Here is a 23,615-nt window from a genome sequence, read left to right as displayed (position 1 = left end):
AGTGTTGCAAATCTGCATGGAAAACTACTGCCAGCACCCTTTCTTTCCTCAGTGTTCCTCAACTGGCCCCCCAGAAAGGAGAATAGGTTTCTATGACCTTACCAAAAGATAAAATCAGAAACTGGATACTAAAACTAAGTCCAAAGGTAGAAACAAAGGCATGTAGAGATTACTGCCTGTGTTTGCAAGAGCTAAGCAGTCTGCACGCCCTTAGAGACTGGCACAAATCCAAACACGTGCTGTAGTCTCCGGAAGGGGATCACTGGGCTGCTTGGGAAGTGTCAGGGGACTGAGCAGCAGCGGAAACAGGAATCCCTCTCCAAAGGGGAAGCACAGAAATAGGCACAGGCTGTCCATGGCACCAGAGCAGTGCATGCAGCAGTCCCACTGCTGGGCCCCTGCACACCACCACAGGGAGCTGTTACCCATGCACTACCAGGCAGCCAAGACAACACCATCAGTTTGGACAGTATTCACCCAGTATGGCAGTACTCCACAAGAATACACTTCTTCAAGTGTAAAAATTAATGACAAGAGAAAAAAAGGAAAAAAACCCCCAACCAATAAACATGTACATCTTCTAGTTTTGATAAAAAGAGGTCTTATATTTTGTGCCCCTAGAGTTTTTTAAGAATTAAAAAGTTACCATATTCTGTTTTTCAAATGCTGAATTACTGCTTTTTTCTTTCTTCTTTTTGTTCCTAATAAAGGAAAATCTTACCACTGTGAACATATTAAAAAAAATCTTAGCTTATTCTCAGAGTCTAAAATAAAGAGTCTAAATGCTTCAAGAACATAACATACTCTTCCTTCCCTCCTAAGGGAACATTTTTAGTAAAAAAAAAAAAAAAAAAAAAAAAAAACCAAAAACCAAAAAACAAAAAAACCTCACCAAAACCACTATCTTGGATGCTTTACCTGCTTCTGTTCCCAAAAATTTAATAATTTTGCATCCACTGTTTCTCATTAAATGAACCAAAACATTTCCTGTTTTTATTTTAAAAATTCCCTATTTTTTATTAAAAAAATAAAAAAGGTGAAACTGAAAAAAACTTCCATAATTTTGACAGAAGAAGACATCCTCCCCTCCAGGATCTTGGTATTATGTTATATCATAGATAGACAAAACTGGTAGACCATGTCTGAAAGATACCACAGATACAGTCCATTGTTGACAATACAGAAGTGCAAGAATAACTTTAAAAGCATTTTTATAATAGGATAATTACTAACATTAGTATATTCACACAGATACTACCAGGACAGTGGCAAGTGTCAAATCTCCTAAATCAGGAGAGTTAATGAACAAATGAACAAAATGAGCAGCAAGCAAAGCATTAATTTCAGGCAAAAGGTCTGTTGTTGCTTGTTTTGGTGGGGGAAGCTGTGTTTTTGTTTTTAAAAATAAAACAGAAAAAGGTAGGAAGTAAACACAGTAACACAGCCAAGTCTATGACTACAAGCCTTCCCCTCCTCCCTTTCTCTGGAGAGGAAAGAATGTGTTATTACAGCATTTCTGCCAGTTCCAACAGATGTACAAAATCAAGAAATAGCAGTTCTGGTGATGAACCAGTTGTACTTTTTTTCTTTTTTAAATAAACAAAAGATTCTCCCATGCTTTAAAAAAAGAGACCAGTACATCCCATAGTTCTCTCTGCATAATAGGATCTGATAAGCAGTCTCTCTAAAATAGCAGATTGCTCTTCTAAGGAAAATAGTTAAACTTTGATAGGATTTTTGAAAATGTAAGTTGCCAGTTATTTCAGACAATCGTCACTTACGCTTTTTAGATTTAAACTCATAAAACTAGTTTTTAAAGCCTTTATATAGTAATTCTGGGCTGACATTCTAGCAACGTTTCAAGATGATTTTGCTGAAGTGAAAAGATTCAGCAGATGATTAGAGGAAAAAATGAAGAAAAATGTTAAAGTGCTAATAATGACTGGAGCTGTACAAAACCATAAAAGCTTTACTAGTGCAATCTGGAGCACTGGCCAGTTCTCATGTTGCCCAACCCAAGACAGTATCTGCATGTTTCTGCTGACAAAATGAAGTAAAAAATACTTGATCCTGTACAGCCAGAGAAGAGAATGCCCATATTATTCCAGTAACAACGAGTCCACATGAAGGGGATATGCTGTGTGCAAACTGAAGCTCTGAAATCCAGCTGCTTGAAATGAGCTGAGACACACAAACATGGTAATAAAAACAATCAGATTTTGAGGCAACATACATTGCAAGTTTACATTACTCTCACTGACCAGTATAAACTCTGTCAACACTCATAAGAAACTAATATGGGCACAGCAAATGGACAGGAAAAACAGAGTGCAAATCCTAAAACTTTGAAGTTCACCACTGTTCTCAACATTTCCTCAAAAGCACTTACCGACGAGAGAAAAAACGTATTTCTGGCTTCCCGCCATGCCCAAAGCTCTACCACAAATCCGAATTCCAGCCGTGCTTTGCATTCTGCTCGTGCCACAGACTCACCACAAAACACCAGTTGCCACAGCACAAACACACCTTGTCATCTGAAGATGTATAAACGACATTTACAGTTGCAACACACCTAAAGCTCAGTATTAAGCTGGTATCTGTTCCTTCTGCAACCCTGCCTAAACTATTGGCTATATCTTCTAATATGGCTCTCCATGGCACAATCTTTGCTTTTCTCATCAATTTCAAAACACTTTGAAAATGCCCTAAAGTGCAGCTGAGAATAACCCTGCTGATTTTGCAAGAAAAGAGTGACAAACGCCTACCTCCACAAGCCAGCTGCTGGGGGAGATTAGCTCCCTCATGCTCCTAATTTCCTCCAAACACATCAGAGGCACATGCTCAGCATGCTGCCCGCTCTTCCATTACATACTCAATCTGGTGTACAGGGGAAAAAAAATCAGTCTGCCATCAGGACAAACAGCTTTACACACATTTGCAAAACAAAGGCAGGCTGAAACATCAATGTAGGAAAGGAGAAAACCCACCATAAACATAGATATAACTACATCCTCACTAAAACACCTTAAATATTCCCTTGTGTAATTAAATGCAAATCTGGAACTTCTGTTCCAAACAAACTCTCCTCATCCTAGGCATTTGCTCCTCCAACGATTTAAACAAGTGCCAACTCTGTTAGCATACAGAAAGCTACTCCTTGATTAAAACTGACTCTTAATAGCTTCCTTTCTGACATCTGCAATTCCCAACATCTATACTCTCTAGCTGCTTTCTGAAATGCACTCATCCATCTTAAAGAGAGCTGTAAGAAAATTCAAAAAACCTTCAGAGCTTGAATTTCAACCACCATCTCAGGTAATTTCTGCTTTCTTCTTCCAATGAGCATCTCCTGTCAATCACACAGCACCCTAAAATTTCTAAGCTGTGATGCTCTTAACAGAAATGTATCTCTAATCATCTAAAAGAGGCAACGAATTTTTCCTTTTCATTTAATGCACGGCCTAAGAACTATAAACACAGTGGAATAAAATGTCAAAAATTATGCCAAAGCTACTAAATGAATTTTGAAATGGGAAACAAGTACCTCATTTCAATGGCCATTCTTTAAATGTCAGATCATTCCACAGCAGTTTTTAAAACTGGGGGGAAAAATACAAATGCTTTTGCCTGAGGATTTCTAAAAGAATATACCCCTACTTCCTTTACACATGCCTCAGGTTCAAGTATACATCTGGCATTTGAATTTTGACATCTATGTGCTTCTGCAACACTCTGTGCCATTAAAAACATCTCACCATAGTCATGTCAATGCACATGGTGTCAGGGCATGTTAGGACTGTTACTTGGTTTTATTACAGATGATTTAGTACAAGCAGAACCAACACTTTGCAACTTGGAAGAAAACAGATGGAAATTATGTTGAAACCACAAAGGTACTGGCAGAACCTTTATATGCACTAAGATGAAAAATAAAATCCTTTAATAGTAACATAATGCAGCATATTATGTTAGGCAAATGCATATTGTGCAGGTGAAATGCTTAACTGCAACAATTAGCAGAATACCTTTATGACTCCTTCAGTATATTTCCCTTCATAATCTAAGATCAAGAATAGCAACATTTTCCATGTAGTTTCAAAGACTGTAAAGACACTTCAACTTAATTTATGTGGCATTTTTGACTGCCTTCTAACTTTGATTTCTAATAAGAGGTAAAATAAAGGGTTGACAGTATTTGGATTAAACTGAACAGTTAATTCTACAAATGAAAATTAACAAATTTGTATCAGAAGATTTCTCAAGCTTTTAACACAAACTCAGACATACAGATACTTATTAAATACTTGCAGTGATTTCTTACAGTAAGATGTACAGGATGCAAAAAAAAGTCACCAAAGCCTCTTAAATAATTCACTTAAACTGAACTGTGTAAAACTACTTTAAGTATATACTCACATAAATTTTACTTCATTATGACTTTTTTCCTTCGGAAAAGGGCACCAATGGGTAATCTACATGTTATGGAAGTAAGTCTTACCTTACAGACACTTTTGCAGGAAAGTATCTTTTACTTTTTATCCTGCTTTAGTCTAAGAGCCACATGTGCGAATGTTTTTCTTAAAGCATGAAGAACATTTATTACAAAAGTTACTGGATTGCTTCTACTAGTAGTATATCCTTTCCAGAGTGAAAATCACTTGATCATTTAATTAATTACATCTCATTTCTTTATGCTTATAATGGACTATTGACAGCTGCAGAGGCCATTATTCCAAAAGCAGAATTTTCAAATCCACAACTAACTCAAGTTTTTCAAAACCTTCAGAAATCTGCTATGTCAAGACTTCAACTTCACATATCTTTACATGACAGAAAAACAGCTGCAGTGAAACAATATCACTTCTTTAATTTATGTAAATCCAAAAGACTGGGAGCAGAGTTCCCAGCAAGTACCATACCAAGCATTCACTCACTAATTTCACACTGGAGCTCACAGTGGGCTCAGTGAAAGTGCTGACAAGATCTGGGATGTGCCCATATCTGCACAGTAAGCAGAACAGGGTAGGGCCCTTATCCCCAATTTGAGAGGAAGTCAAACCCTCTGGAATAAGCCAGTTTGGCACGTGTAGACCATTAGACCAGTGCCAAATGAGGAACAAGGGGTCTTTCAGGAGCAACAGGAGCTGTTTTAACATAGGGAAGTTCCTACAATGCAGTTAGTTTACTTTAGGGAAAGTCTTCTAATAATTAGTCTCTCCTGCCTTTTTATGGGTAGATTTAGGTTAGATGTTAGGAAGAAATTCTTTACTCAGAGCATACTGAGGCACTGGCACAGGTTGCCCAGAGAAGCCATGGATGCCCCACTCCTGCAAGTGCTCCAGGCCAGGTTGGACAGGACCCTGATCAGCCTCATCTAGTGGGTGGTATCCCTGTCCATGCAGGGCAGGGGGGCTGGAAAAAGATTATCTTTAATGTCCCTTTCAGCCCACACAATTCTATGATTCAATTTATTAGAAAACCCTTATATTCATGGATACTATTATACAAGAATTAAGAGAAAAGCATTTGTGAGGCAGAGATTAAATTATCTCTACTGCATTGTTACCATGTCTCAGTTTGCTCTGACTGCGCTTTCTTTTTCCTTAAGGTCCTGTGTCAATTATCTGGAAATTCTATTTTCACTTACAGAACAAAGCAATATTGTTTGTAAAACAATGACACAAACAGACTGACTATGAACCCACTTGGGCTCAAGGACTGAGAGAGAAAGACTGACTGGGCATGAAAATCTGAAAATTGACAGAATTTAAAATACAGAGAAGCCTACAGAACTGTCAAAAGTGAACTGATATACAGTGTTCTGTTTTAAAATTCACAATGGTATGTAGCACATGACAAACCAATCCTGACAGCTAGAAAAATCTTCAACAGCTTATTAAAAAAAAAAAAAAAAAGTTATGCTTCTTCCTTAGAAATGTATGAGCAATACATCCTGTATCATGTGTCCATGACAGCTGCTATTAGGAAAGGAAGTCTAGCAAGCTGCTCAACTCATTCTGAAAGTTTCTGAGCAAATGATTGGCAAAACTGTTTCTCTTGCAGATAATGCCTGTAAAGAAGAGAATATACTCATAATGCCTCCCTCGCTATGGTGGCAAAAGGGAAAGAATTCCTTAAAATCTAAAAACATTAATTTTCCAAACCAGCAGCATTAAATCTGGGTGTATTGTGTCCAGTGGTCGACCAAAGCTAAGAACTCAGTGGAGAGATGCTTTCTATTTGTGTATCTGCAGGCCTGTGTCTGTTGCAAATAAGACTATTTGCAATTTTCCCTTATCTAACTCAGCAGAGCAATCTTAGTTCAACTATACACTCGCTTGCGTGTCAAAAGCTTCTCCTGTGCTCTGTAGTGCCTTCTGCAAACAAATGTACACCAAACACTGCCAAGAGGAAACCAAAGTCTTGGAAACACTAAAGGGGAAAAAAAAACCCACAACAAAACCAAGAAGGAAGCAAAACAAAAAACGTTTAACTATTTTAATCTTTTAATCATTAAAGTCCTCACACTAGGACAATGCTTTTCTTGCAGAGGTAACTGGAATGTATTCTCTTAGTGCAATGATGGGCATGTATTTTCACTCCTGAATATTGTGGAGAGATTTATTTTTATGTATCCGTATCTATATATAGATATTTAAGTAATGTTCTAAAATATTTAACTAGCTAGTGGTCTGGAAAGTGAAAGCAACACTAAGGGATTTAAAAACTGCACAAGCTGCCTCTGCTATGTATCAAAAAGATTTAATCTAACTGTATTAATACTTTCATTCCTGTAGTTGCTTTTTATTCTACACTATACATTGCAAAATAATCAGAGTAAAGACATACACCAGTGAAATAACAAAAGACAGTTTTTGTTTCCTTCAGTGTCACCAATCCTGCAAGTGGAAAACATTGCAACACTCCTGAATGCTGAGATCATTCCTACAGAAAATTGTTCCAAAATGAAAATAACCAGTACCAACAGATTTCCAGAATAAGCAGATTTAATTTCAGGTCTGTAATTCTGCCTGGTCGAACAGTAATGGCTACATACTGAATTCAGACAAGCTTTTGTTTTCAAGTAGCCTTACGAGTTTGCCCCACTATAAAAAAAATAAAAATAAAGTGTACCAAGATATAAGGCTCCGGATCTGGAACCATGAGCAGGACTTCCAGAGAGAGCACATAGAATTTGAACACCATACCAGAGACAGCAGCTTGAGGGACATGTAAGAGGTTACAGATTGCAGTTCCTGGCTCCTAATGATTTTTAAATTCAGCAAGAACCAGAGCTTCTGTCTTGTGCAGAGGAAAGATATTATTGACTGTCTGACTGGCAGCATCTTCCAGCTCTGTTTTATCTCTGGCATAATCAAACTCTATTTTGGAGGCAGGAGAGACAAAGAAAAAATACAGAAAAACAATCCACAAATACCAATATCCCCCCACCCACTGATCTTGAAATAGCTTTGCCTCTAACTAAGAAATGCTGGAAGCTATTAATGGATTACTTTTTGAAACATTTGGTGCCATATTAACATTTTAAAAAACTCCATATTTACCGACATAGCTTGCATAAAGCTTTTATAGCAAACTAATTGAAAGGGAGTTAGAGTTACTAAAAAGTTAGCAAGAGTTTTAAATTCTTCCAGCAACATCAGGTTAGGCTGACTAATGAGACCTTACCATGGGATAAGAACTTGGTCACCAAAAGTCACTTGGTTTCTGAAAGTCACTGTGACAACTCACAGTAACTCACTTTGCCAGTATCTCAAGCCCTTGAGAACTGAACAATTGCCCTGCATTGGTCTCCTTTGATATCTCTTTATAGAGAACTAATAATTTTGGTAAATATAATTCAATATATAACTTTCAGAAAAGCTTGGATGATGACTGAGTGAATAATCCATGCCCGCCTATTCTAGCAGCAGCAAGTCAAAGATACAGACAGAAACTATGACAGAGTTTTCTGAACTCTGTTATGGCTAATGCCACAACTTCTGAAACTGCCCTCAGGTCAGGTACAAAGTTGCACCAGCCTAACCAACTGCTCCTGTTCACTCAAGAGGTAAGATTAGGTCAAAATCTAGCAAAACACATTCAATTCTCCTGCAGCCTGACCTATTAATTTATTCTGTCAAGTATGTTAACTGAAAAATCCTGCATGGATATATTTCATATCACCTAATCAGTTTTTTAAAATGATAGTTCTAAACTCACTACTGCAATATCAATTACAGCCCAAGATTAAAAAAAAAAAAAAAAAATAGAGAGAGAGAGAACAACTGAGAGAAAAAGAGACAAAAACAAAGACAGGGAAAGGTCTAGCCAGGGAAACAAAAATACTCCATCCTGCCAGAAACACTGCCTGTAACTTCCAGGCAGGAAACTCACTGCCTCCAGAAAAGCCATTGGCGTCAGGAAATGGCAGGAGTACCATGAAACTTATCTCACAGCTGAACTTAATGTAAAATGAATGGAGAACATTAGAAAAGGAAGGCAAAGACAAACGGACTAGCCACAGATCTTTGCGTATGAATACACTTGGTGAAAATTTAAATCTTACTGATGTGTCGTTGAAAGAAAGAATTAATGGAAAAGATTATTCTAGTCCTGCTGAAAATAAATAAATAAAAAACATCATGTTGAAAAGATAGAGCCCATTCAGCAAAAGAGGTGGGGAATGATCCAGCAGCACTTACAGGCAGACTGCACTAGCACTGTAAATAGTGTAAACACTAGTTAAAAAGCACAAAGCAAAAAAAGCGGAATGCCAGTCATTTAAAGTACATCTGATGGTGTACCTATGCTGGAAATACACGTCAACAGGATGAGTTATTATGCCAGCACAATTATCCCACCTACAACACCACCATACTATGCCAAAAAATATGCTATGTCAGCACATAGCAGGGTTTAGCCAGGTTGATGAGAGTTTTTCCAAACATTTTTCACTGACATCAACACAGACTGAGTAGTAAGCACAGTTTCTCTAGGCAAAACAACTGCTGCATAAAACAGGTAAAAAAGTCATTGCAAACACACCCACTCATGGCTTTAAAGACTTCATCTTGTGAAACTTTCTTAGGTTTTATTGCCTTGTTGATGGTGTCCAAGCATGAATCAACACAGGGGAGCTTGTGAATCCCCTGCAAGCCACCGCATTAGCCAGAGGCCTCGTGTCAGGTGACACACTGGGTCACAAAGTGCTGACCAGACCCTGGCAGTGCTGCCACATTCTGGATGGCCAGAAAGCTTCACACCAAATTTTAAAAAATAAATACTCAAAGGTTTCCTGCTATGTTTCACATATATACCAAAAGAATACAAAGTAAAAAAAATACCTGCCAATGATCTATGGTGATGTTCCTCTGCCAGCTGAGGATGCAATTCTTAGTGCTTAGTGACCCAAGTAAGTGTGTGTCAATATGTGCACTATTCCACTTATTCTGTGACTTTTAAATTAGTGGATTACACCTCCAGGTGTATTGCCAGGCCTCACAACCGCAGTAAGTACTTCTGAAATACAGCTCCTTGCCCTCATGCTTTTGAGGAGGCATTGCCAAGCTTTTTCCCCTCCACTCACCCCTCACATTCAAACTCACATATCCTTTCTGTGCTGGATGGTTTTTTTTCCCCCAAAGCATCATCTTAAACAGCTCTTTCTACATGATTATAGAAACAGCATTAGTTGGGCCCCTTTGTGCAACAGACTGTGACACATCATCTATTTCCAACAATTGCAGGTAGAAAATACGAAGCAAGCATAATGCAATTCCTAGAAAAGCTACTGTGCTTATTCTCTCCATTATTTAGAACAGCTAAACACATCCTAATGGTAGTCTCCAAACAAGCCTGTATTATTTCAGGTTCTGAGGTAAAACCATACTTTGTGGTTTTTAAATCATAACACTGATAATAGGCCTTCAACTGTACCCTTTTTAGTAAATCTTTTAAAAAACCCCAACATCTTAAGTCAGATTTTAAAGTGTCCTAGACCACAGAAACATCAGATTTGATAAGATGAATGAGTACAGATGTTTCCTCTAGTCATGAGTACCTGTTAGCCTAAACCTGAAATCTAGCCCTCAAGTGTTGAAATGATTTTTTCCTTTAAAAAGCAGAACAAACAATTTGCAAATACAAAAGCTTCTTGATTATTTTTAAAATCAGCTGCAACCCTACAGCTTGACTGAATTCCGTCAGAGTGGCATCCACGGTTCTGCTCTCATGGCCTTAAATATAGCTTTCCTGAGCTATCTGCATCCAGATAAATTTTAGATGAAACAAGACCTTAAACTGAATATAACACACAGGCTTTCATATTTATTTTCAAGTCATAGATATTTGTTTCATCAGCAATAACAGAAGTTACATATCTGTTCATCTTAAATCTAAAATACCAGTTTCTCTAGTGGCTTATAAATTCAGTGTCTCTGAATCCTTGCTTTCTTTCTACTTGCAAGTTAACCATTAAGAATTTCAAATTGTAGTAAACGATTACTGATTTATTTTCTTTTTGCTTATCTAAACCTGGTGTTAACACCGGGTGGGAAAAGTCCTTGAGCAATACATTTAGTTTGCCTCTAAAAAATATCTTCACTTGAAACACCAGCAAAGAACTCTTACTGTAACCACAGTTTAAAGAGCTAATAGCAATATCCTGCCAGCCAATAATGTCAGGCACAAATATTTACAGAATATTCTGAAATGCCTGTAATAAACAAACGGGACAAAACATAGTTTATCAAGCACATTTTCTACCCACAAAAAACATGCAGCGAGTTGCAGGCTCCAAGGACACCTGGCAGTGACAGCCCCCACCAGTGTTTCCATTCCAGCATGCCATTATTGCAGAGCAGAGCCGCGGAATGTGCGCAAAGCAAAACCTCACCCTGACTCCTGACGTCAGAGTATCGCTGCCAGCAGACGCTTTAGAAATAGTTACATTAAGTCTCCATTGTGCTGTGCAACTCTGAGCTTGCATTCCTCAATGGAAAACGAATGCAAAAGAGCAGGAAGAGGGGGAGGACAAATTCAATTTTTCAGCCCGAGATTACAGCTGTATCTGGCACAGTCTGTCCATGTGACTGGCTCGCTTTGCAGGCTTCAGGTAAATTCCCTGTGTCGAGCAGCGGCAGGAAGGGAACAAAGCAGCGGCAGGAAGGGCAGGAGAGGTCAGCGGCGGCCGCAGAGCCGGAGGGCAGGGCAGGGGCGCAGCCCGGCCCCGGGGAGCGCTCCCGGCCCGGCGGGGCACCGGGCACACCGAGGGCAGACGGACCGAGGGCACACCGGGCACACCGAGGGCACACCTGGACACACACTGTCCGTTCGGGCCACACCGAGGGCAGACGGCACAGCATCTGCCGCCTCTTCCACCTTCTGAAAACAAACCGGATGCCTCGAATAAGAAACATTTCAATTATTCTAGAAGCAGAAACCAGAGCCAAAGCTAACAGTCTGTACACTCTGTGGATTGCTGAAATTGCCTGCAGACACTGGTCCGTGGTGGTGGCAGAATACCTCACACTGGCTGCCTGGGGCATAAACAATAATACTAATAAGATATCTAAAAATAACTCAGATCTCCCCATTCACTCTTTTTTTTTTTTTTTTCTTCAGTGACCAGGGCTCACCTTTGCACCAGTTCAACACCAGTAACATTCTGAATTTTAACTCAGAAACGCATCATTCACTCTCAGCAAGTTACACAAAAACAGGAAGGCATATTCACAAGTGTGACGGATCATGTCACAGATCCTCACACTCAAGTCTGTAAGCAAAATGATCCTGCAACCATCTTCATGCCTTACTCCCAGCTACCCCATACATTTATAATAAAAGGCTCCCCACTTCAGCCAGAGCTTCTACCTGACATCCAGCAAGTACCAGGTGAAACAGAAGAACCCTCACAAACGACAGCATTCTGAAACAGATTTTATAAACCTGCATTGAACACTCAAAGACAATGACATTTAGCTTTCACAGCTCCTGACATGAGTCTGTTAATGAAAATCATCTTGGGGAGAAAACTGAGCATATGACAGAGACACCAGACAAACCAGAGATGATGCTGACATTTAAACGAAAACCAAACACAAAGTGCTTCAAGTTTCATATTCATAAAGGGCCACAACTGTCTCTAGATAACCTGGTGACATTATTAAACACTGCTGAGTTAACTGTAGCTTATTATCCCATTCCAACTCAATGCACTGTGATCTGGACAAACCTGTATTTGTATTTGCTATCTCACAGCAAGACCAGATCAGTACAAAATACCTGGATATGATGCCAGCTGCTCTGTAGAAAATCTGCATATCACAGCTTTCTTCCCTCAATTGTAAGGATTACTAGACAGGTGTAACTCTTAAGCTCTAGTCTGAACCCAAATCTTTCTTTAAATTTTAAAAGTGTGGTATGCTTTCTCAGAGTGGGTGGGAAGGAACAAACAGCCAGAATAAACAAACTCTGAAAGTATTTAGCATTTCAGAATGGAGTGTTGCCACGAGCTCCATTCTTCAGGCAGCAATAGAAGTGCCCACAGCAAACATGAAACACATCTGTGCAAGAGTTTGGTTTTTTTTTCTGCAAGTCTGCTTTATAATGCAGAATGAATAAACATTCTTGATGATTGTTTCATATTTAGTCTGAAATGTACTTCTCTGGCCTTGTTACATTGCAATGCGTGTGTGGTTTCCTTGCTAAAGCTAGCATGAGACAAAAATGAATCATACACTGTACCAGTGCCAGAACAGAGAATAAAACAAGCACAATCACTGTTACTGCAGAATGAAAGTTCTCTACAAAAATGCTGGTTGCACATCTGTTTCCACTGTTGGATTAACTTTTTCAGTGACTTTACCTGAGAAATAAGGCATATAAAATGTAAAAAGAGTTCTAGTTGTCTACAAGTGAGACATTTTAATCAGATCATTTTAGCATAAGTAAGTTGATAAAACAGGACCTTTAATGATTTAGGAGTTAATTAGAAGCTTCAAAGTCTATGACTGAAAAGAGTAAATAAATTCTATTCTAAAAAAATGCAGTTTCTGTAACATTTCTGGCATATCATCTGTTTTCAGTAAGGGGAGCTTATTCAATTTTCTAAATGACTACTCAACACTGCACTAAAAAAAAAAACAAACTATAACAGAAAAGCTATTCAGAAATTAATTCTGAAGTTCTTTTAGCAGTTCCTTCACTCACTTCTTTCATGCTCACATCTTTTAGGATTATGAACAAAGGTATTTGTAAGAATTCACTTTCTGTCCTTATCTCTGACCTTTCTGATTTGCAATCCCACTGTTCACCACTCATCCTCAAATAATTCCAGGAACAGAAAATTATCAAATACTGTATGAAAGAACATAAATTATTCCTCACTCTCTTCAAGTTGTGTGCAACTGCAGCAGTACTCTGCTGCAGTTTTAGCCAGCATTGTTAAAGAACCCTCCTCTGAAGAACAAATCTGTTGTCACCTTGCAGTTACCACAGTGGTACAACTGTGAGAGTCGTGTGATGAACTTAAGGAAACTGAAAGGCCAAGGCACATTTGAAAGGATTCAAACATCAGAACAGGTAAAGATTATGAATGTTCTTCTAGTTTACTTGCATTTATCAATCTGCCAGGTCAACTCACATGGTACAACACTATGTCTGAAAATGGATTGCTACAGCTCACAAGACTTATATTACTTACTTACACTAGCAAGCCTTAACCTAAAATTAAATGTATTCTGAGTGCAGCCTTTTTAAATACCTGCTGGTCAGGTTGACTATTCCTTTCTTGGAAGATAACAGCTACACTAAAAAACATAACGTTTTGTATAACTTTTAGTTTTGATATAATTGAGGTAGTTTATATCTGTCCACACTTCCCCATTAGAGAACTTAAAACACCTTCAGCTGCATTTGCAGCTTCTCAATGGAAGAACAAAGTACTACTAAAATTTAACAGGTTTCCCTGTCTTTGTACAGGGAAAGAGAGAAATCCCTCTCCTTTCTCTCCAAATGTCCAGTCACATAGCAACCTCAGAAGCCACAATCCTAGGAGACTGTTTTGCTGAGAAAGAAGGGGAGAGAAGAAAAATGAGAAAGAGAAAAGAAATATGAAATGTGTGGAGTGAAAGTTAACCTACCATAGAAGGCACAGTTCTGTACAATTTACACATGGATGCAGTATTGTTTGTTCACTAATCTGACCTCACCATTATGGCATACAAATTTCTGAGAGAAGGAAAAGAGGGGGAGAATGTGACACAAATTGTTCTCAGGACAGTAAGAGAAAGCCCCACAAGTATCTAGAAACTGCCCTCTCCTTATTAGGTACTCACTGGTGTAGAGTAATTGTGTGACATCTACTCCTTCCTTAAATTTGGCCTGACAACAAAGAAGGAAATTAATATAAAAGTTCGGATCAGCATTTCTGACAACTCTGGTTTCTACTTTGACTTTCTACCTTATAAAAACACTTTTTCTAATCCTTTTATGTTTTCTACAGTATCAAGAGCCACCAAAAAACCTGAGCTACCAAGTCTTTTTCTAGCAACAACGACAATAAAACCACTGTAAAACAACTTTTTCATATAGAACTGTTTCCTATAGTGTACTTAATTCTAGTGCATAGAAGTTCTACACAGCCATGCCATACCTGGCAAAACCAAGTGAAAGTGATTGTCATCACACCACTGCTAATGTGATTACAGAAGACAAAAATCTTACCCTCCTTCTCCCTCCAAAAAGTCCTTTCCCCAATAAATAAATTATCTGCTTGTGACATACATTATCACATACTCTTCAGATAATAGAGGCACACAAAGCTACACTAAGGACTATGAGGAAATTTACTATTGCACATTTGACTGCTCAAAAATTAAGGATTCCAGAAAGCAAGCTGTCCATAAAAACTAAATTCAGCATCCCCCATCCAGCCAATTGACAGCATAGCTGGTGCATTGGAGCACAATGGAAATTTTGGTCCAGTTTCAGCATCTATGATGGCTGGCTGTGATATCTGATCCTTGTCACTGTTTTCAGGGACAGCAGGACATCTCTTCCCCTATCCATAACAAAGATCCAACAACCAGGACAGGCAGATCCAGATTAAGTGGGGCCAGTTTCTTTCCACCCAAGCAGTGGTGAGTATAGCATCAGGTAGGTGAGCTGTAGTAAGAGAAGCTGGAAGACCTCTGCTGGATGCCACTTAGTGCTCTAGCAGTCATTTCCAGGCCTTGGGGAAATCCCAAGGGCTGTGTCCAGCTTCTGAACTTCCTGTAGAATCATACAGACATATTGATTTTTCTGGAGTGGCCTCATTCCAGCAACAGCTTTTTCTCATTTCCATACTAAATCAGGCTCCATTTCTACGTGTTGTATATTTTTTGCTTTGTAACAACATTATACAACACTGAATTCACAAATACCCCACAAATCCTTAAGATATTTTTAGCAGACTAAAGGCTTCAAAATCATTAGCAAATCAATCTTCAAAGGAGTGCTGTGAAATCTTCATAGAAATTCTGCAATAGAAGATTATTTTCCAAATTTGCAAAATGGGAAACAGACACCAAAGCTAATGCTGTCACCTGAACAGAGATTATGATACTGTGGGCTGCCAAAGTTCTAAGGCTGGTTTGCATCAATGTAGGGCTGTATAGGTTCAAAATTTAGGCTGAGCACTGACAGCACTGACCTGTCGATCATCACCTTAGAGTCTATTCAGAATAGCTATTCTGTAAGGGCCTTGCTCAACACTACAAACACTGTACAAATGAGGTGCCACAGACTCCTTGTTCTAGCATTCCCTATCTTAAGATTATATCCCAGCACACTCCAAATAATGTGGCTGTTGTCCAGTGATTTAAATTCCAATACTACTTTTTCAGTTGTCAGAGCATGAGAATGTTCTCTTACACAAATTTTCTGCAATTTAATAATTTGCAGACACCAAGTGACAAGACTTAGCTAGAATTAACTAGAATTAGTTTCTCTTTGAAACTTCTATCCCCGTGACAGATTTGATTAACACTGGCCAATGGGTTTCTAAAGAGGACAACAAACCTAGAAGAATGCCTTCTCTCAAGGACAGTACAGTCTGCTACAAGCATATTTTGAACTAGGGGTTGTGGAATACATCACAAAGAAGGAGTCTTGTGAAATAAACCCATACTCCTGCAACAGCAGACACAGGTGGTAGCTGAGAAGGCCATGCATGGCAAAGCTTTGTTTAAACCTTTCCATCCCTCCTCTCCAGATGTTGTTCAATAATGAGAAGGGGTTAAGGACCTGTGAACAGTCTCTTCTTTATTTTTATAATTTTCTATTGCAGGTGCTCTAGTTTGAGAGCAAAAATGTGAAATAGGGAAAGCTGTCATAAAAAGGGAAATTTGGTTCAAAACCAGCCATTTCAGTCTACATCACCCTCAGTTCCTTCATGCAACCTTTTCTTCCTGTTCTTACTCACTTATCCCTTTTCCTTCTACCTCTTCTATTGCCTCTACCATCACGTTTTCCTATACCTCCTTTGAAATGAAGGTAGACAGCTCCCACTTTGTCTCAAGCCTCTCATCCTAACATAGATTCAAGAGCAGAAGGAAGCATTCCCCCTTCTCACTTGGGTCTCGTATCACTGACTTGATGCCCAGCAGCCATGACACAAAATTTAAGGACCTCACCACTTGCTACAGTGGCTGAAAAAGTGTAGCTGTACATGAAGTGTTCAGAATTTAGTTGCCACAGCAATCAGTCTTTAAAGAAAATGCTCAAAACCACTTTCTAAAAATTTGCCATTCCTTGCAAGTTTTCACAGAGATAGAATAAAGATGGAGCAAGGCTTCTCTAAGAAAATAAAAGCAAAAGAAAATGAAAAAACCCTGACCTCTGATCCAAAACACAGACATTATAACATTCTCAGAGCAGTTGCACTGTACTATATTTTTAAACATTGAGAAACCTTTTCTCTGCATTCTTAGAAACAATATTTGGTGGGGTTTTTTTTCACTTCAGACCAACTACCTTTTGAATGAAATATAACCAAAAATATGAATGCCTTGTTTCACAACATGAAGTATTAATCCTACTTATATAAAATACTGTCAGTTTTAAGTATTGTATACACAGTTGTATACACAATACTTGTAGCTCCTAATAAACTCCTAAAAAGAGGAATTCTTTAATGCTTACTTGATGTAGCACCCTTAGTCCAAATGAATACCTACAAGACCACTTCCATTGTATCATACACTTATAGCACATGTGTAAGTGCATTTTTTCATATCTAGTATAAATTCTAAAAACAAAACATGAAGAGAAAGGACACATCACTCATTTCACAGACAGGTGTTTGAAGCAGCCAGATAATGTGACAATGCAAAGAACAGCTGACAGCGGACAGAGAAGGTGTTTTAACCTCACAGCCAGACTGGGATGGCAGCAATGATCAGCCTCCTTTGTCTGAGCTGCTAAGCATTAAGCCACAATGACTCCACAACTTGATCTCATTTCTTTGTAATATATAATATATGTAGCACACCAGTCCACTCATCACCATGGGCTGTCCTCAAAAACATTTAAAAATCCCACCACCATTTGGAACAGAAATAAAGAATGCTTTTTACTCCTTCATGTATGACTCCATAGTCCATCCCAAATATCCACAGACCATGTACAAGAAACTGTTTCTCCCTTATATCTCCTGCTCATTCTACAGTATAATATCCTCCACAGAATTGATATCACTGGAGGAAGACCCCTTACATTTTCTTTTTTTTGGCAAAATATACCGTCTGAAATGGCAGCCTAAAGGTATTTGATACCACTCAACAGTACACCTTTCTCATTCTTGAAGGAAAGACACATATCTAAAAGGAAAGACAAACACTTGATAAAATCCAGACAAAAACAATTTCAAAGAATTTAATGTACTGACTCTGTAAATTATAACAGAAAAGTGTTGATAACTTCAGAACGAAAGGCCATGATAAAATGATTTGAAAAGCTTGAAGGCCTGGGTTTGTTTCTCCCAAAAGAAGCAATCCTCCCTAACCAAGAAATAAATATGTAAAAGGCCAAGCCAGCTATATTATCACTCAAACTAATTCAGAAATATAAGTTCTAAAAGGATTTCAATAATATACTGTAATCTCCAATTTTACTTTTAAAAAACTATTTAAGCAATTACTTAATTTGATTATGTTTAATGTAAAAGAAACTGCAAACTTCCAACTGTCTACTAACTCATCAATTTGCATATTACAGCATAAACTACAACCTCCTGCCAAAAAAACCCTGTTGGAAGTGCTCAGGCACTTGATTGAAAACAAGGGGATGTAGCTTTTGTGCAAGATATATTCTTGCAATACATCCTTAAAGGCCAATCTATATTTTACTCAAATATAAATCATACAAGAATGTATTAAAACATTACAATTTTAATACATTTCAAGGTATCAGTAGCCATGAGAAAACACATGCTGTTATTTAAACAAAGCAATGTTCCTGACTACCCTCCAAGTTCACCAAAATGCAACAAGTCACTATCCATTTTATGAGTTCAGGATCCTGCCTGAAGCCTATGTAAGACTCCATTGTGCAAGTGACAGGTGCAACAAATTTTCTATTGGTTCTGGGCCCTAAACATGAACTTTTAACTTGTCAGAGTGGTTTCAGATTCAAAAAGTACATTCATCTCCCAGCCAGTATATTCCAGTACCTTCTATACTGCTGTCCATATAAATAACAAATCTCTCTCTCAGCACTGTGAATACTCAAGAGAATCTAAGGCAATGAGCCCAACAGCCTAACAAAACACAGCTCAAAAAACTGCTCCCAAAAATCAGTATTTAATTTGCCACTAATCCAACTGAATATATTCTGGTTCTCACACCATAATCTGAGGACAGAAGTTCTAACTTATCCTCATCTTTCTCATATCAGAACTGAATTTCCACCTAGAAAGATGTGAAGCCTTGGAACAGCAGTGTTAGCCAGGGAAGCAAGTGCATGACCAGAAGCTGACAGAGGGAAGCACTGCATAAATCTCTGCATCATTTACAGCCACACACAGTAATACAGTGAATTATATATTTTCTAGATTTACAAACAAACAGTTTGAGAATACTTATTTCTCCTTCTGTCAGTGGTTAGCAGAAAAACAGGAAATGAATCAGGCTGAAATAACAAATCTTGAGCAGAAATTTTTTGATCTTACATAAGATTTGTTATTTTTTAAAGTGACAGGAATGTCAACAGACAAATTGACCTAAAAATCATAGTTTTAACAGACAGTAGAGTAACTATGGATTGTTCAGAAAAGGAAAATATTTGGGTCTTCTTTTTCTTTATATTATGTCATATCATAGGTGCCTTTCTGATGCATCATGATCCATATACAAGTTCACTGACTGATGGAACACCAGCCAAGACAGGAAAGATGGGAGGGCTGCCAAAGAAACATGAGTGCCAAATTAAAGTGAAGCCTTCGTTTTCTTTCCAGCTTTGCCACACAAGAGGCTTTATTTCCAACAACTCCAGGCCTCCATTTTACAGATATGCTGTTGATAATGCATTTACATTTCACTAGGACATCCTTCAATGAACTGTGAGAAGAAACATAAAATGACACCAACAAGCTCTGAAATCACTTTCCCACGCAAGTGCAAAATTCTGTCATCTTTAAGCACCATTTCTTCTGGTCTGTCCCATCTGTTATTGAAGAAGATGTGAAAAATAACCATGCTTAAAAAAAAATATAAGAGAAGCTAGCTATTCAAGAGAAAGCCTTTTCTCAAAAAAATTAAAATGGCAGTCAATAGCCAGATTATTTTGATTCATGATGTCACATGACATTTTAAGACAGCTGTATAATTGCATATACAAAAGAACGGAACAAGGCTATAACCCCAACTAGAGACCACACTAATCACTTCAATTTCAACTTTGCACCAAAATGTTCTCCTCACACCCCCAATCAAAACTAACCTATGGGGGAAGGAAATTAACAAAATTGAATCCTGAGCAGGCACAGTTTTTGTCTTAATAATAAATTTTATGGTGAATTGACAGCACATTCTTTTTTCATTTGTGAAGCATTATTAAAGGTGGGACAGAATTGTCCTGGAGCACGATGGATGTCTTTCAGCCAACACTGATTTAATCCCAGGCTGCCAAGTTTTCACCAGCCACCCAGAGGGGTCAGAAATAAACTTGTCTCTCCAAACCAACATATAATTTATGTCCTTACCCAGTTTGAGCTGAGGAAGGAACTTGGATTGAGACTGGTTTAATTTTAAAAGTGGAGAGGAAATTGAACTCCTGACAATCACTGCATCAGCTATCGAAATAAAGGGAATATAACAGGAGCATTCTGATCCTCTGCATATCACTAAACTTTGTTTTTCCTCTACAGAACAGGGTGAAATAACTCCCTCCCATTTCCACATTCCTTTCTCATTACATATAACATCTACTATAGTCCACATATTTTATCAAATTAATTGAATTTTTTTAAAAATCTAATATTGTAACACCAATCCAGTTACTCAAAAGAATTATTTTTAGTCCAAATCTTACTTTTCCTCACTATTTTAAATGCCTTAGAAATATAATAATTAGCTATAGAATAGTCTACAATCACAACTGGCAAGAAGGAGAATTTTTAAACTGATGCCTTGGATTTCAGATGTTCTAGTAACTAAAAAAATTCTGCCTTTTAAAAAGAGTATTAGCACACAATTTTTGCTAAGGAACAAGAAAGTTGGAAGTGTTAAACCACACAGATAACCTTGAAGTTAAAATTTTATGGTCATATAAATGTGCATCAATACAGCAGTTTTCCAACAAATGTGTTGGTTTTTACTTTTAATGTTTCCCAAAATACAAAATACATGATGGAAATCAATATACTATATTACAATGTAAGTGTACTAACTTATTCTAACCAATAAACAAGCTTGTGAAGGAAAACCTTCCTTAAAGAAAAATAAAGTAACTTCATTCTAAGAATCAAAGTGCAATCTCATCTAGCTGTGACAAAGATTCCTTATGCCAAATAATTTCACAATTTTGATACAAATCTTTAGCATTATGCCCTGAATAAAGGTAATAGGAAGTCAGCTTAATTACTGAGCCAGGGAAAACATCAGGTTTACAAAACATAGTCCGTGTGTTAGTATGTAGTTCACACCTGGTCCGACTTGTCAACAAGAATAAAATACTTCACCAATCATGGACTTGATAAATGTTTCTCTAAAGCTACCAAAAAGTTGCTGTGAAATAGAGCTGAACTAGTAAAAATCTTGGAAATTAGGTTATTTTCAAGAGATTGCTGAAAGCATTTCACTACAGAGCATAATATAAAAGGAGCAAACTTTAACAAAAAGTTTTGGTAACAGACCAAAGCAAACAAAAAGCATCATGTCTTTTAAAATGCTAACCATACACTTATGCAGACACAGCAAGAATATTAAACAGATGACATCCCAAGAGAATGTGGGGAAGCAGTCCTCACAGGTCAGATCTGCAGAAGAAATGAACTGGCAGTGAAATCTAAACATGACAGAATTTTAGGAGCATTCAATACTGTAGCTGTAGTAAGAAAAACTAAAACAAAAGGGTGTCCAACAATTTTGTGTATTTGCGTGCATGTATCAGCTTATTTGAAAATCAACTGTCTGCAGACATCCTAATTAAGAAACCTTAGGCAGTAAAAACTATTATATTTTAATTATATTCCTTAAGTAATCTCCTAGTTAAGCAAAGCATGAGATAGATGCTATCTAGTTTGTTTTTGGGATACTCTAGGTAAGGAGTCACTGAAGAAGAAAAGACACTACAAAAATTTATCTGTATTGCCTCTTTCAACTAGGGAACTCATCTCCATGGAAAACTTTTCTTTTTACACCACTATAATAAAGACATGCAAAATTAGAGTAAGTCCAGGAAACCTTTTCCAACATAAATTCACAGAATCGGTTATGTTGGAAAAGATACCCAAAATCATTGGGTCCAAGTGTTAACCTAACACCACTAAACCATGTCTCTAATATAATCTGAGTTGTTCAATAGTAATAGTTCTTTTGGTATGGAAGACTTAAGATGAAAATCTCTTCAGATTTATACATACGAATTCAAAAATGTAAGATGGGAAGGTATGTGTGGTTCTTATTTATTTAAGAAAGGAAAGTTGTTTCACTTTTGAAAGAAGTATTTTGAAGTCAGGAGCTTCACTGTTTGCTTGAAACCATTTATTTCCTCCTGCAGTTCCAAAGAAAACCATTGCACAAATACATTAGAGGAAGCAGGTGTAAAATTTCATTGAAAAGCTATTTAAACTTCTGAAAAACAAACTTTATGTCAGCCCAGGAGATCTTTCAAGGATTTCCTTATGTTACCTGCTAGAACATATAATTTAATATTTATCTTGCTACTTTATTAAAAGAAAGCAACCACAGGGTATTATTTCACAGTACTAGCAAGCCATGCATGCTCTGTGGCCCTAAGCACAAAATAAAACGATCACAGTGACAAGAAAACAAAAGTCACTTCAAGCTGTAAATACATGAAGAAAATCCTCAGCATCACCAAAATAATGTAGTAAAATACCTAGGGACATGACAGTTAAAATAAACAAACAACACAAACCCTCCCTTCAAGCTAGATTGCATCATTCCATGAGATACTACATCACTTGTTTTCAATGTGCCCTCAGTTTTACTTCAAACATACTTCTTGTTTATAAATCAGTTATCACTGAAGTTACAGTAAAATCTGGACTTGTTTAAGACTAATTAAGCTAAATATAGCTTTAAGAAATTTATTTCAGCAGGAAAAAAATACACTTACAAAATTATATTAATGTGCAATTAGGCAACTTGCAGGTTTTTTGTATTTTAATATAATTGCTTCCAACAATGCACAAATGCTTCCAAAATGCAACAATGCTCAGTGAGGACAGACATGGCAGATCTGCATGAATGTAGGTAGATAAATATGGATGCATTGTAAAATATTAAAATATTTAAATACTAAAGAGTACAACTTTTCCAAGGTACAGAGCAACTTTGTGCTCAGTAAGCTTCACTACATATTTTCAGAAACCTACTGAAGCAGCCCCCATTTCAGAGGGTTAAATTTGTACAAGCAGTGGCCCATGCTATCTCTTGTTGCAGGTTAACCCACCCTGAAGCACAAATTCAGAACAGGACCACGTCTCACTCTTCAAAGTGAGGTCAGGTATTTGGTTTAAACTGCCTGTAATAGAGGTTTAAGCTAAATCTTTGGATCTGAATAGGAGCAGAAACACTCACTGCATTACATGATTTGCTGTAGGTTAGCAAATTCCAAGAGAAAAGCATTAAAAAATAGAAGGTGGTAAGAAGTATAACATTTTAAATCATGTAGCTATTTAGCAAACAATTTCCTTCTGCTAGCAGCCAAGTTTCCAAACTAGCTTGTACACTATTCTGTGGGACTAACTCCCCAAAGGCAATCATTTACCAGAACTCACTCTAATAGATGCAGGATATCAGCAGCACACAAAAGAGTACAGCAGTCCTACAAAAAGCAGAAGCAGGCTTTCAAAGCAAGGATGGATATAGCACCTCATGGTTAAA

The 23,615-nt window shown here is 37.6% G+C and overlaps 1 protein-coding gene across 3 annotated transcripts in view; it reads right to left on the bottom strand.

Annotated features, from left to right (window-relative positions):
* The window catches only part of RNF19A (ring finger protein 19A, RBR E3 ubiquitin protein ligase), a 56,724-nt gene that overhangs the window by 22,239 nt on the left and 10,870 nt on the right, over positions 1–23,615 (bottom strand). The window contains exon 3 of one of the 3 annotated variants that reach the window (XM_056484752.1): positions 21,438–21,520. The exons of the other annotated variants lie outside the window; for them this stretch is intronic. The gene's annotated coding sequence lies outside the window, so the exon portion shown is untranslated. The remainder of the gene's footprint in view (positions 1–21,437; positions 21,521–23,615) is intronic. 3 annotated transcript variants of the gene reach the window in all.

This window comes from Oenanthe melanoleuca, chromosome 2 (assembly GCF_029582105.1).
Source record: "Oenanthe melanoleuca isolate GR-GAL-2019-014 chromosome 2, OMel1.0, whole genome shotgun sequence".
In the NCBI taxonomy this organism is placed as follows: Eukaryota; Metazoa; Chordata; class Aves; order Passeriformes; family Muscicapidae; genus Oenanthe; species Oenanthe melanoleuca.
This window is presented reverse-complemented; position numbering and strand designations above follow the sequence as displayed.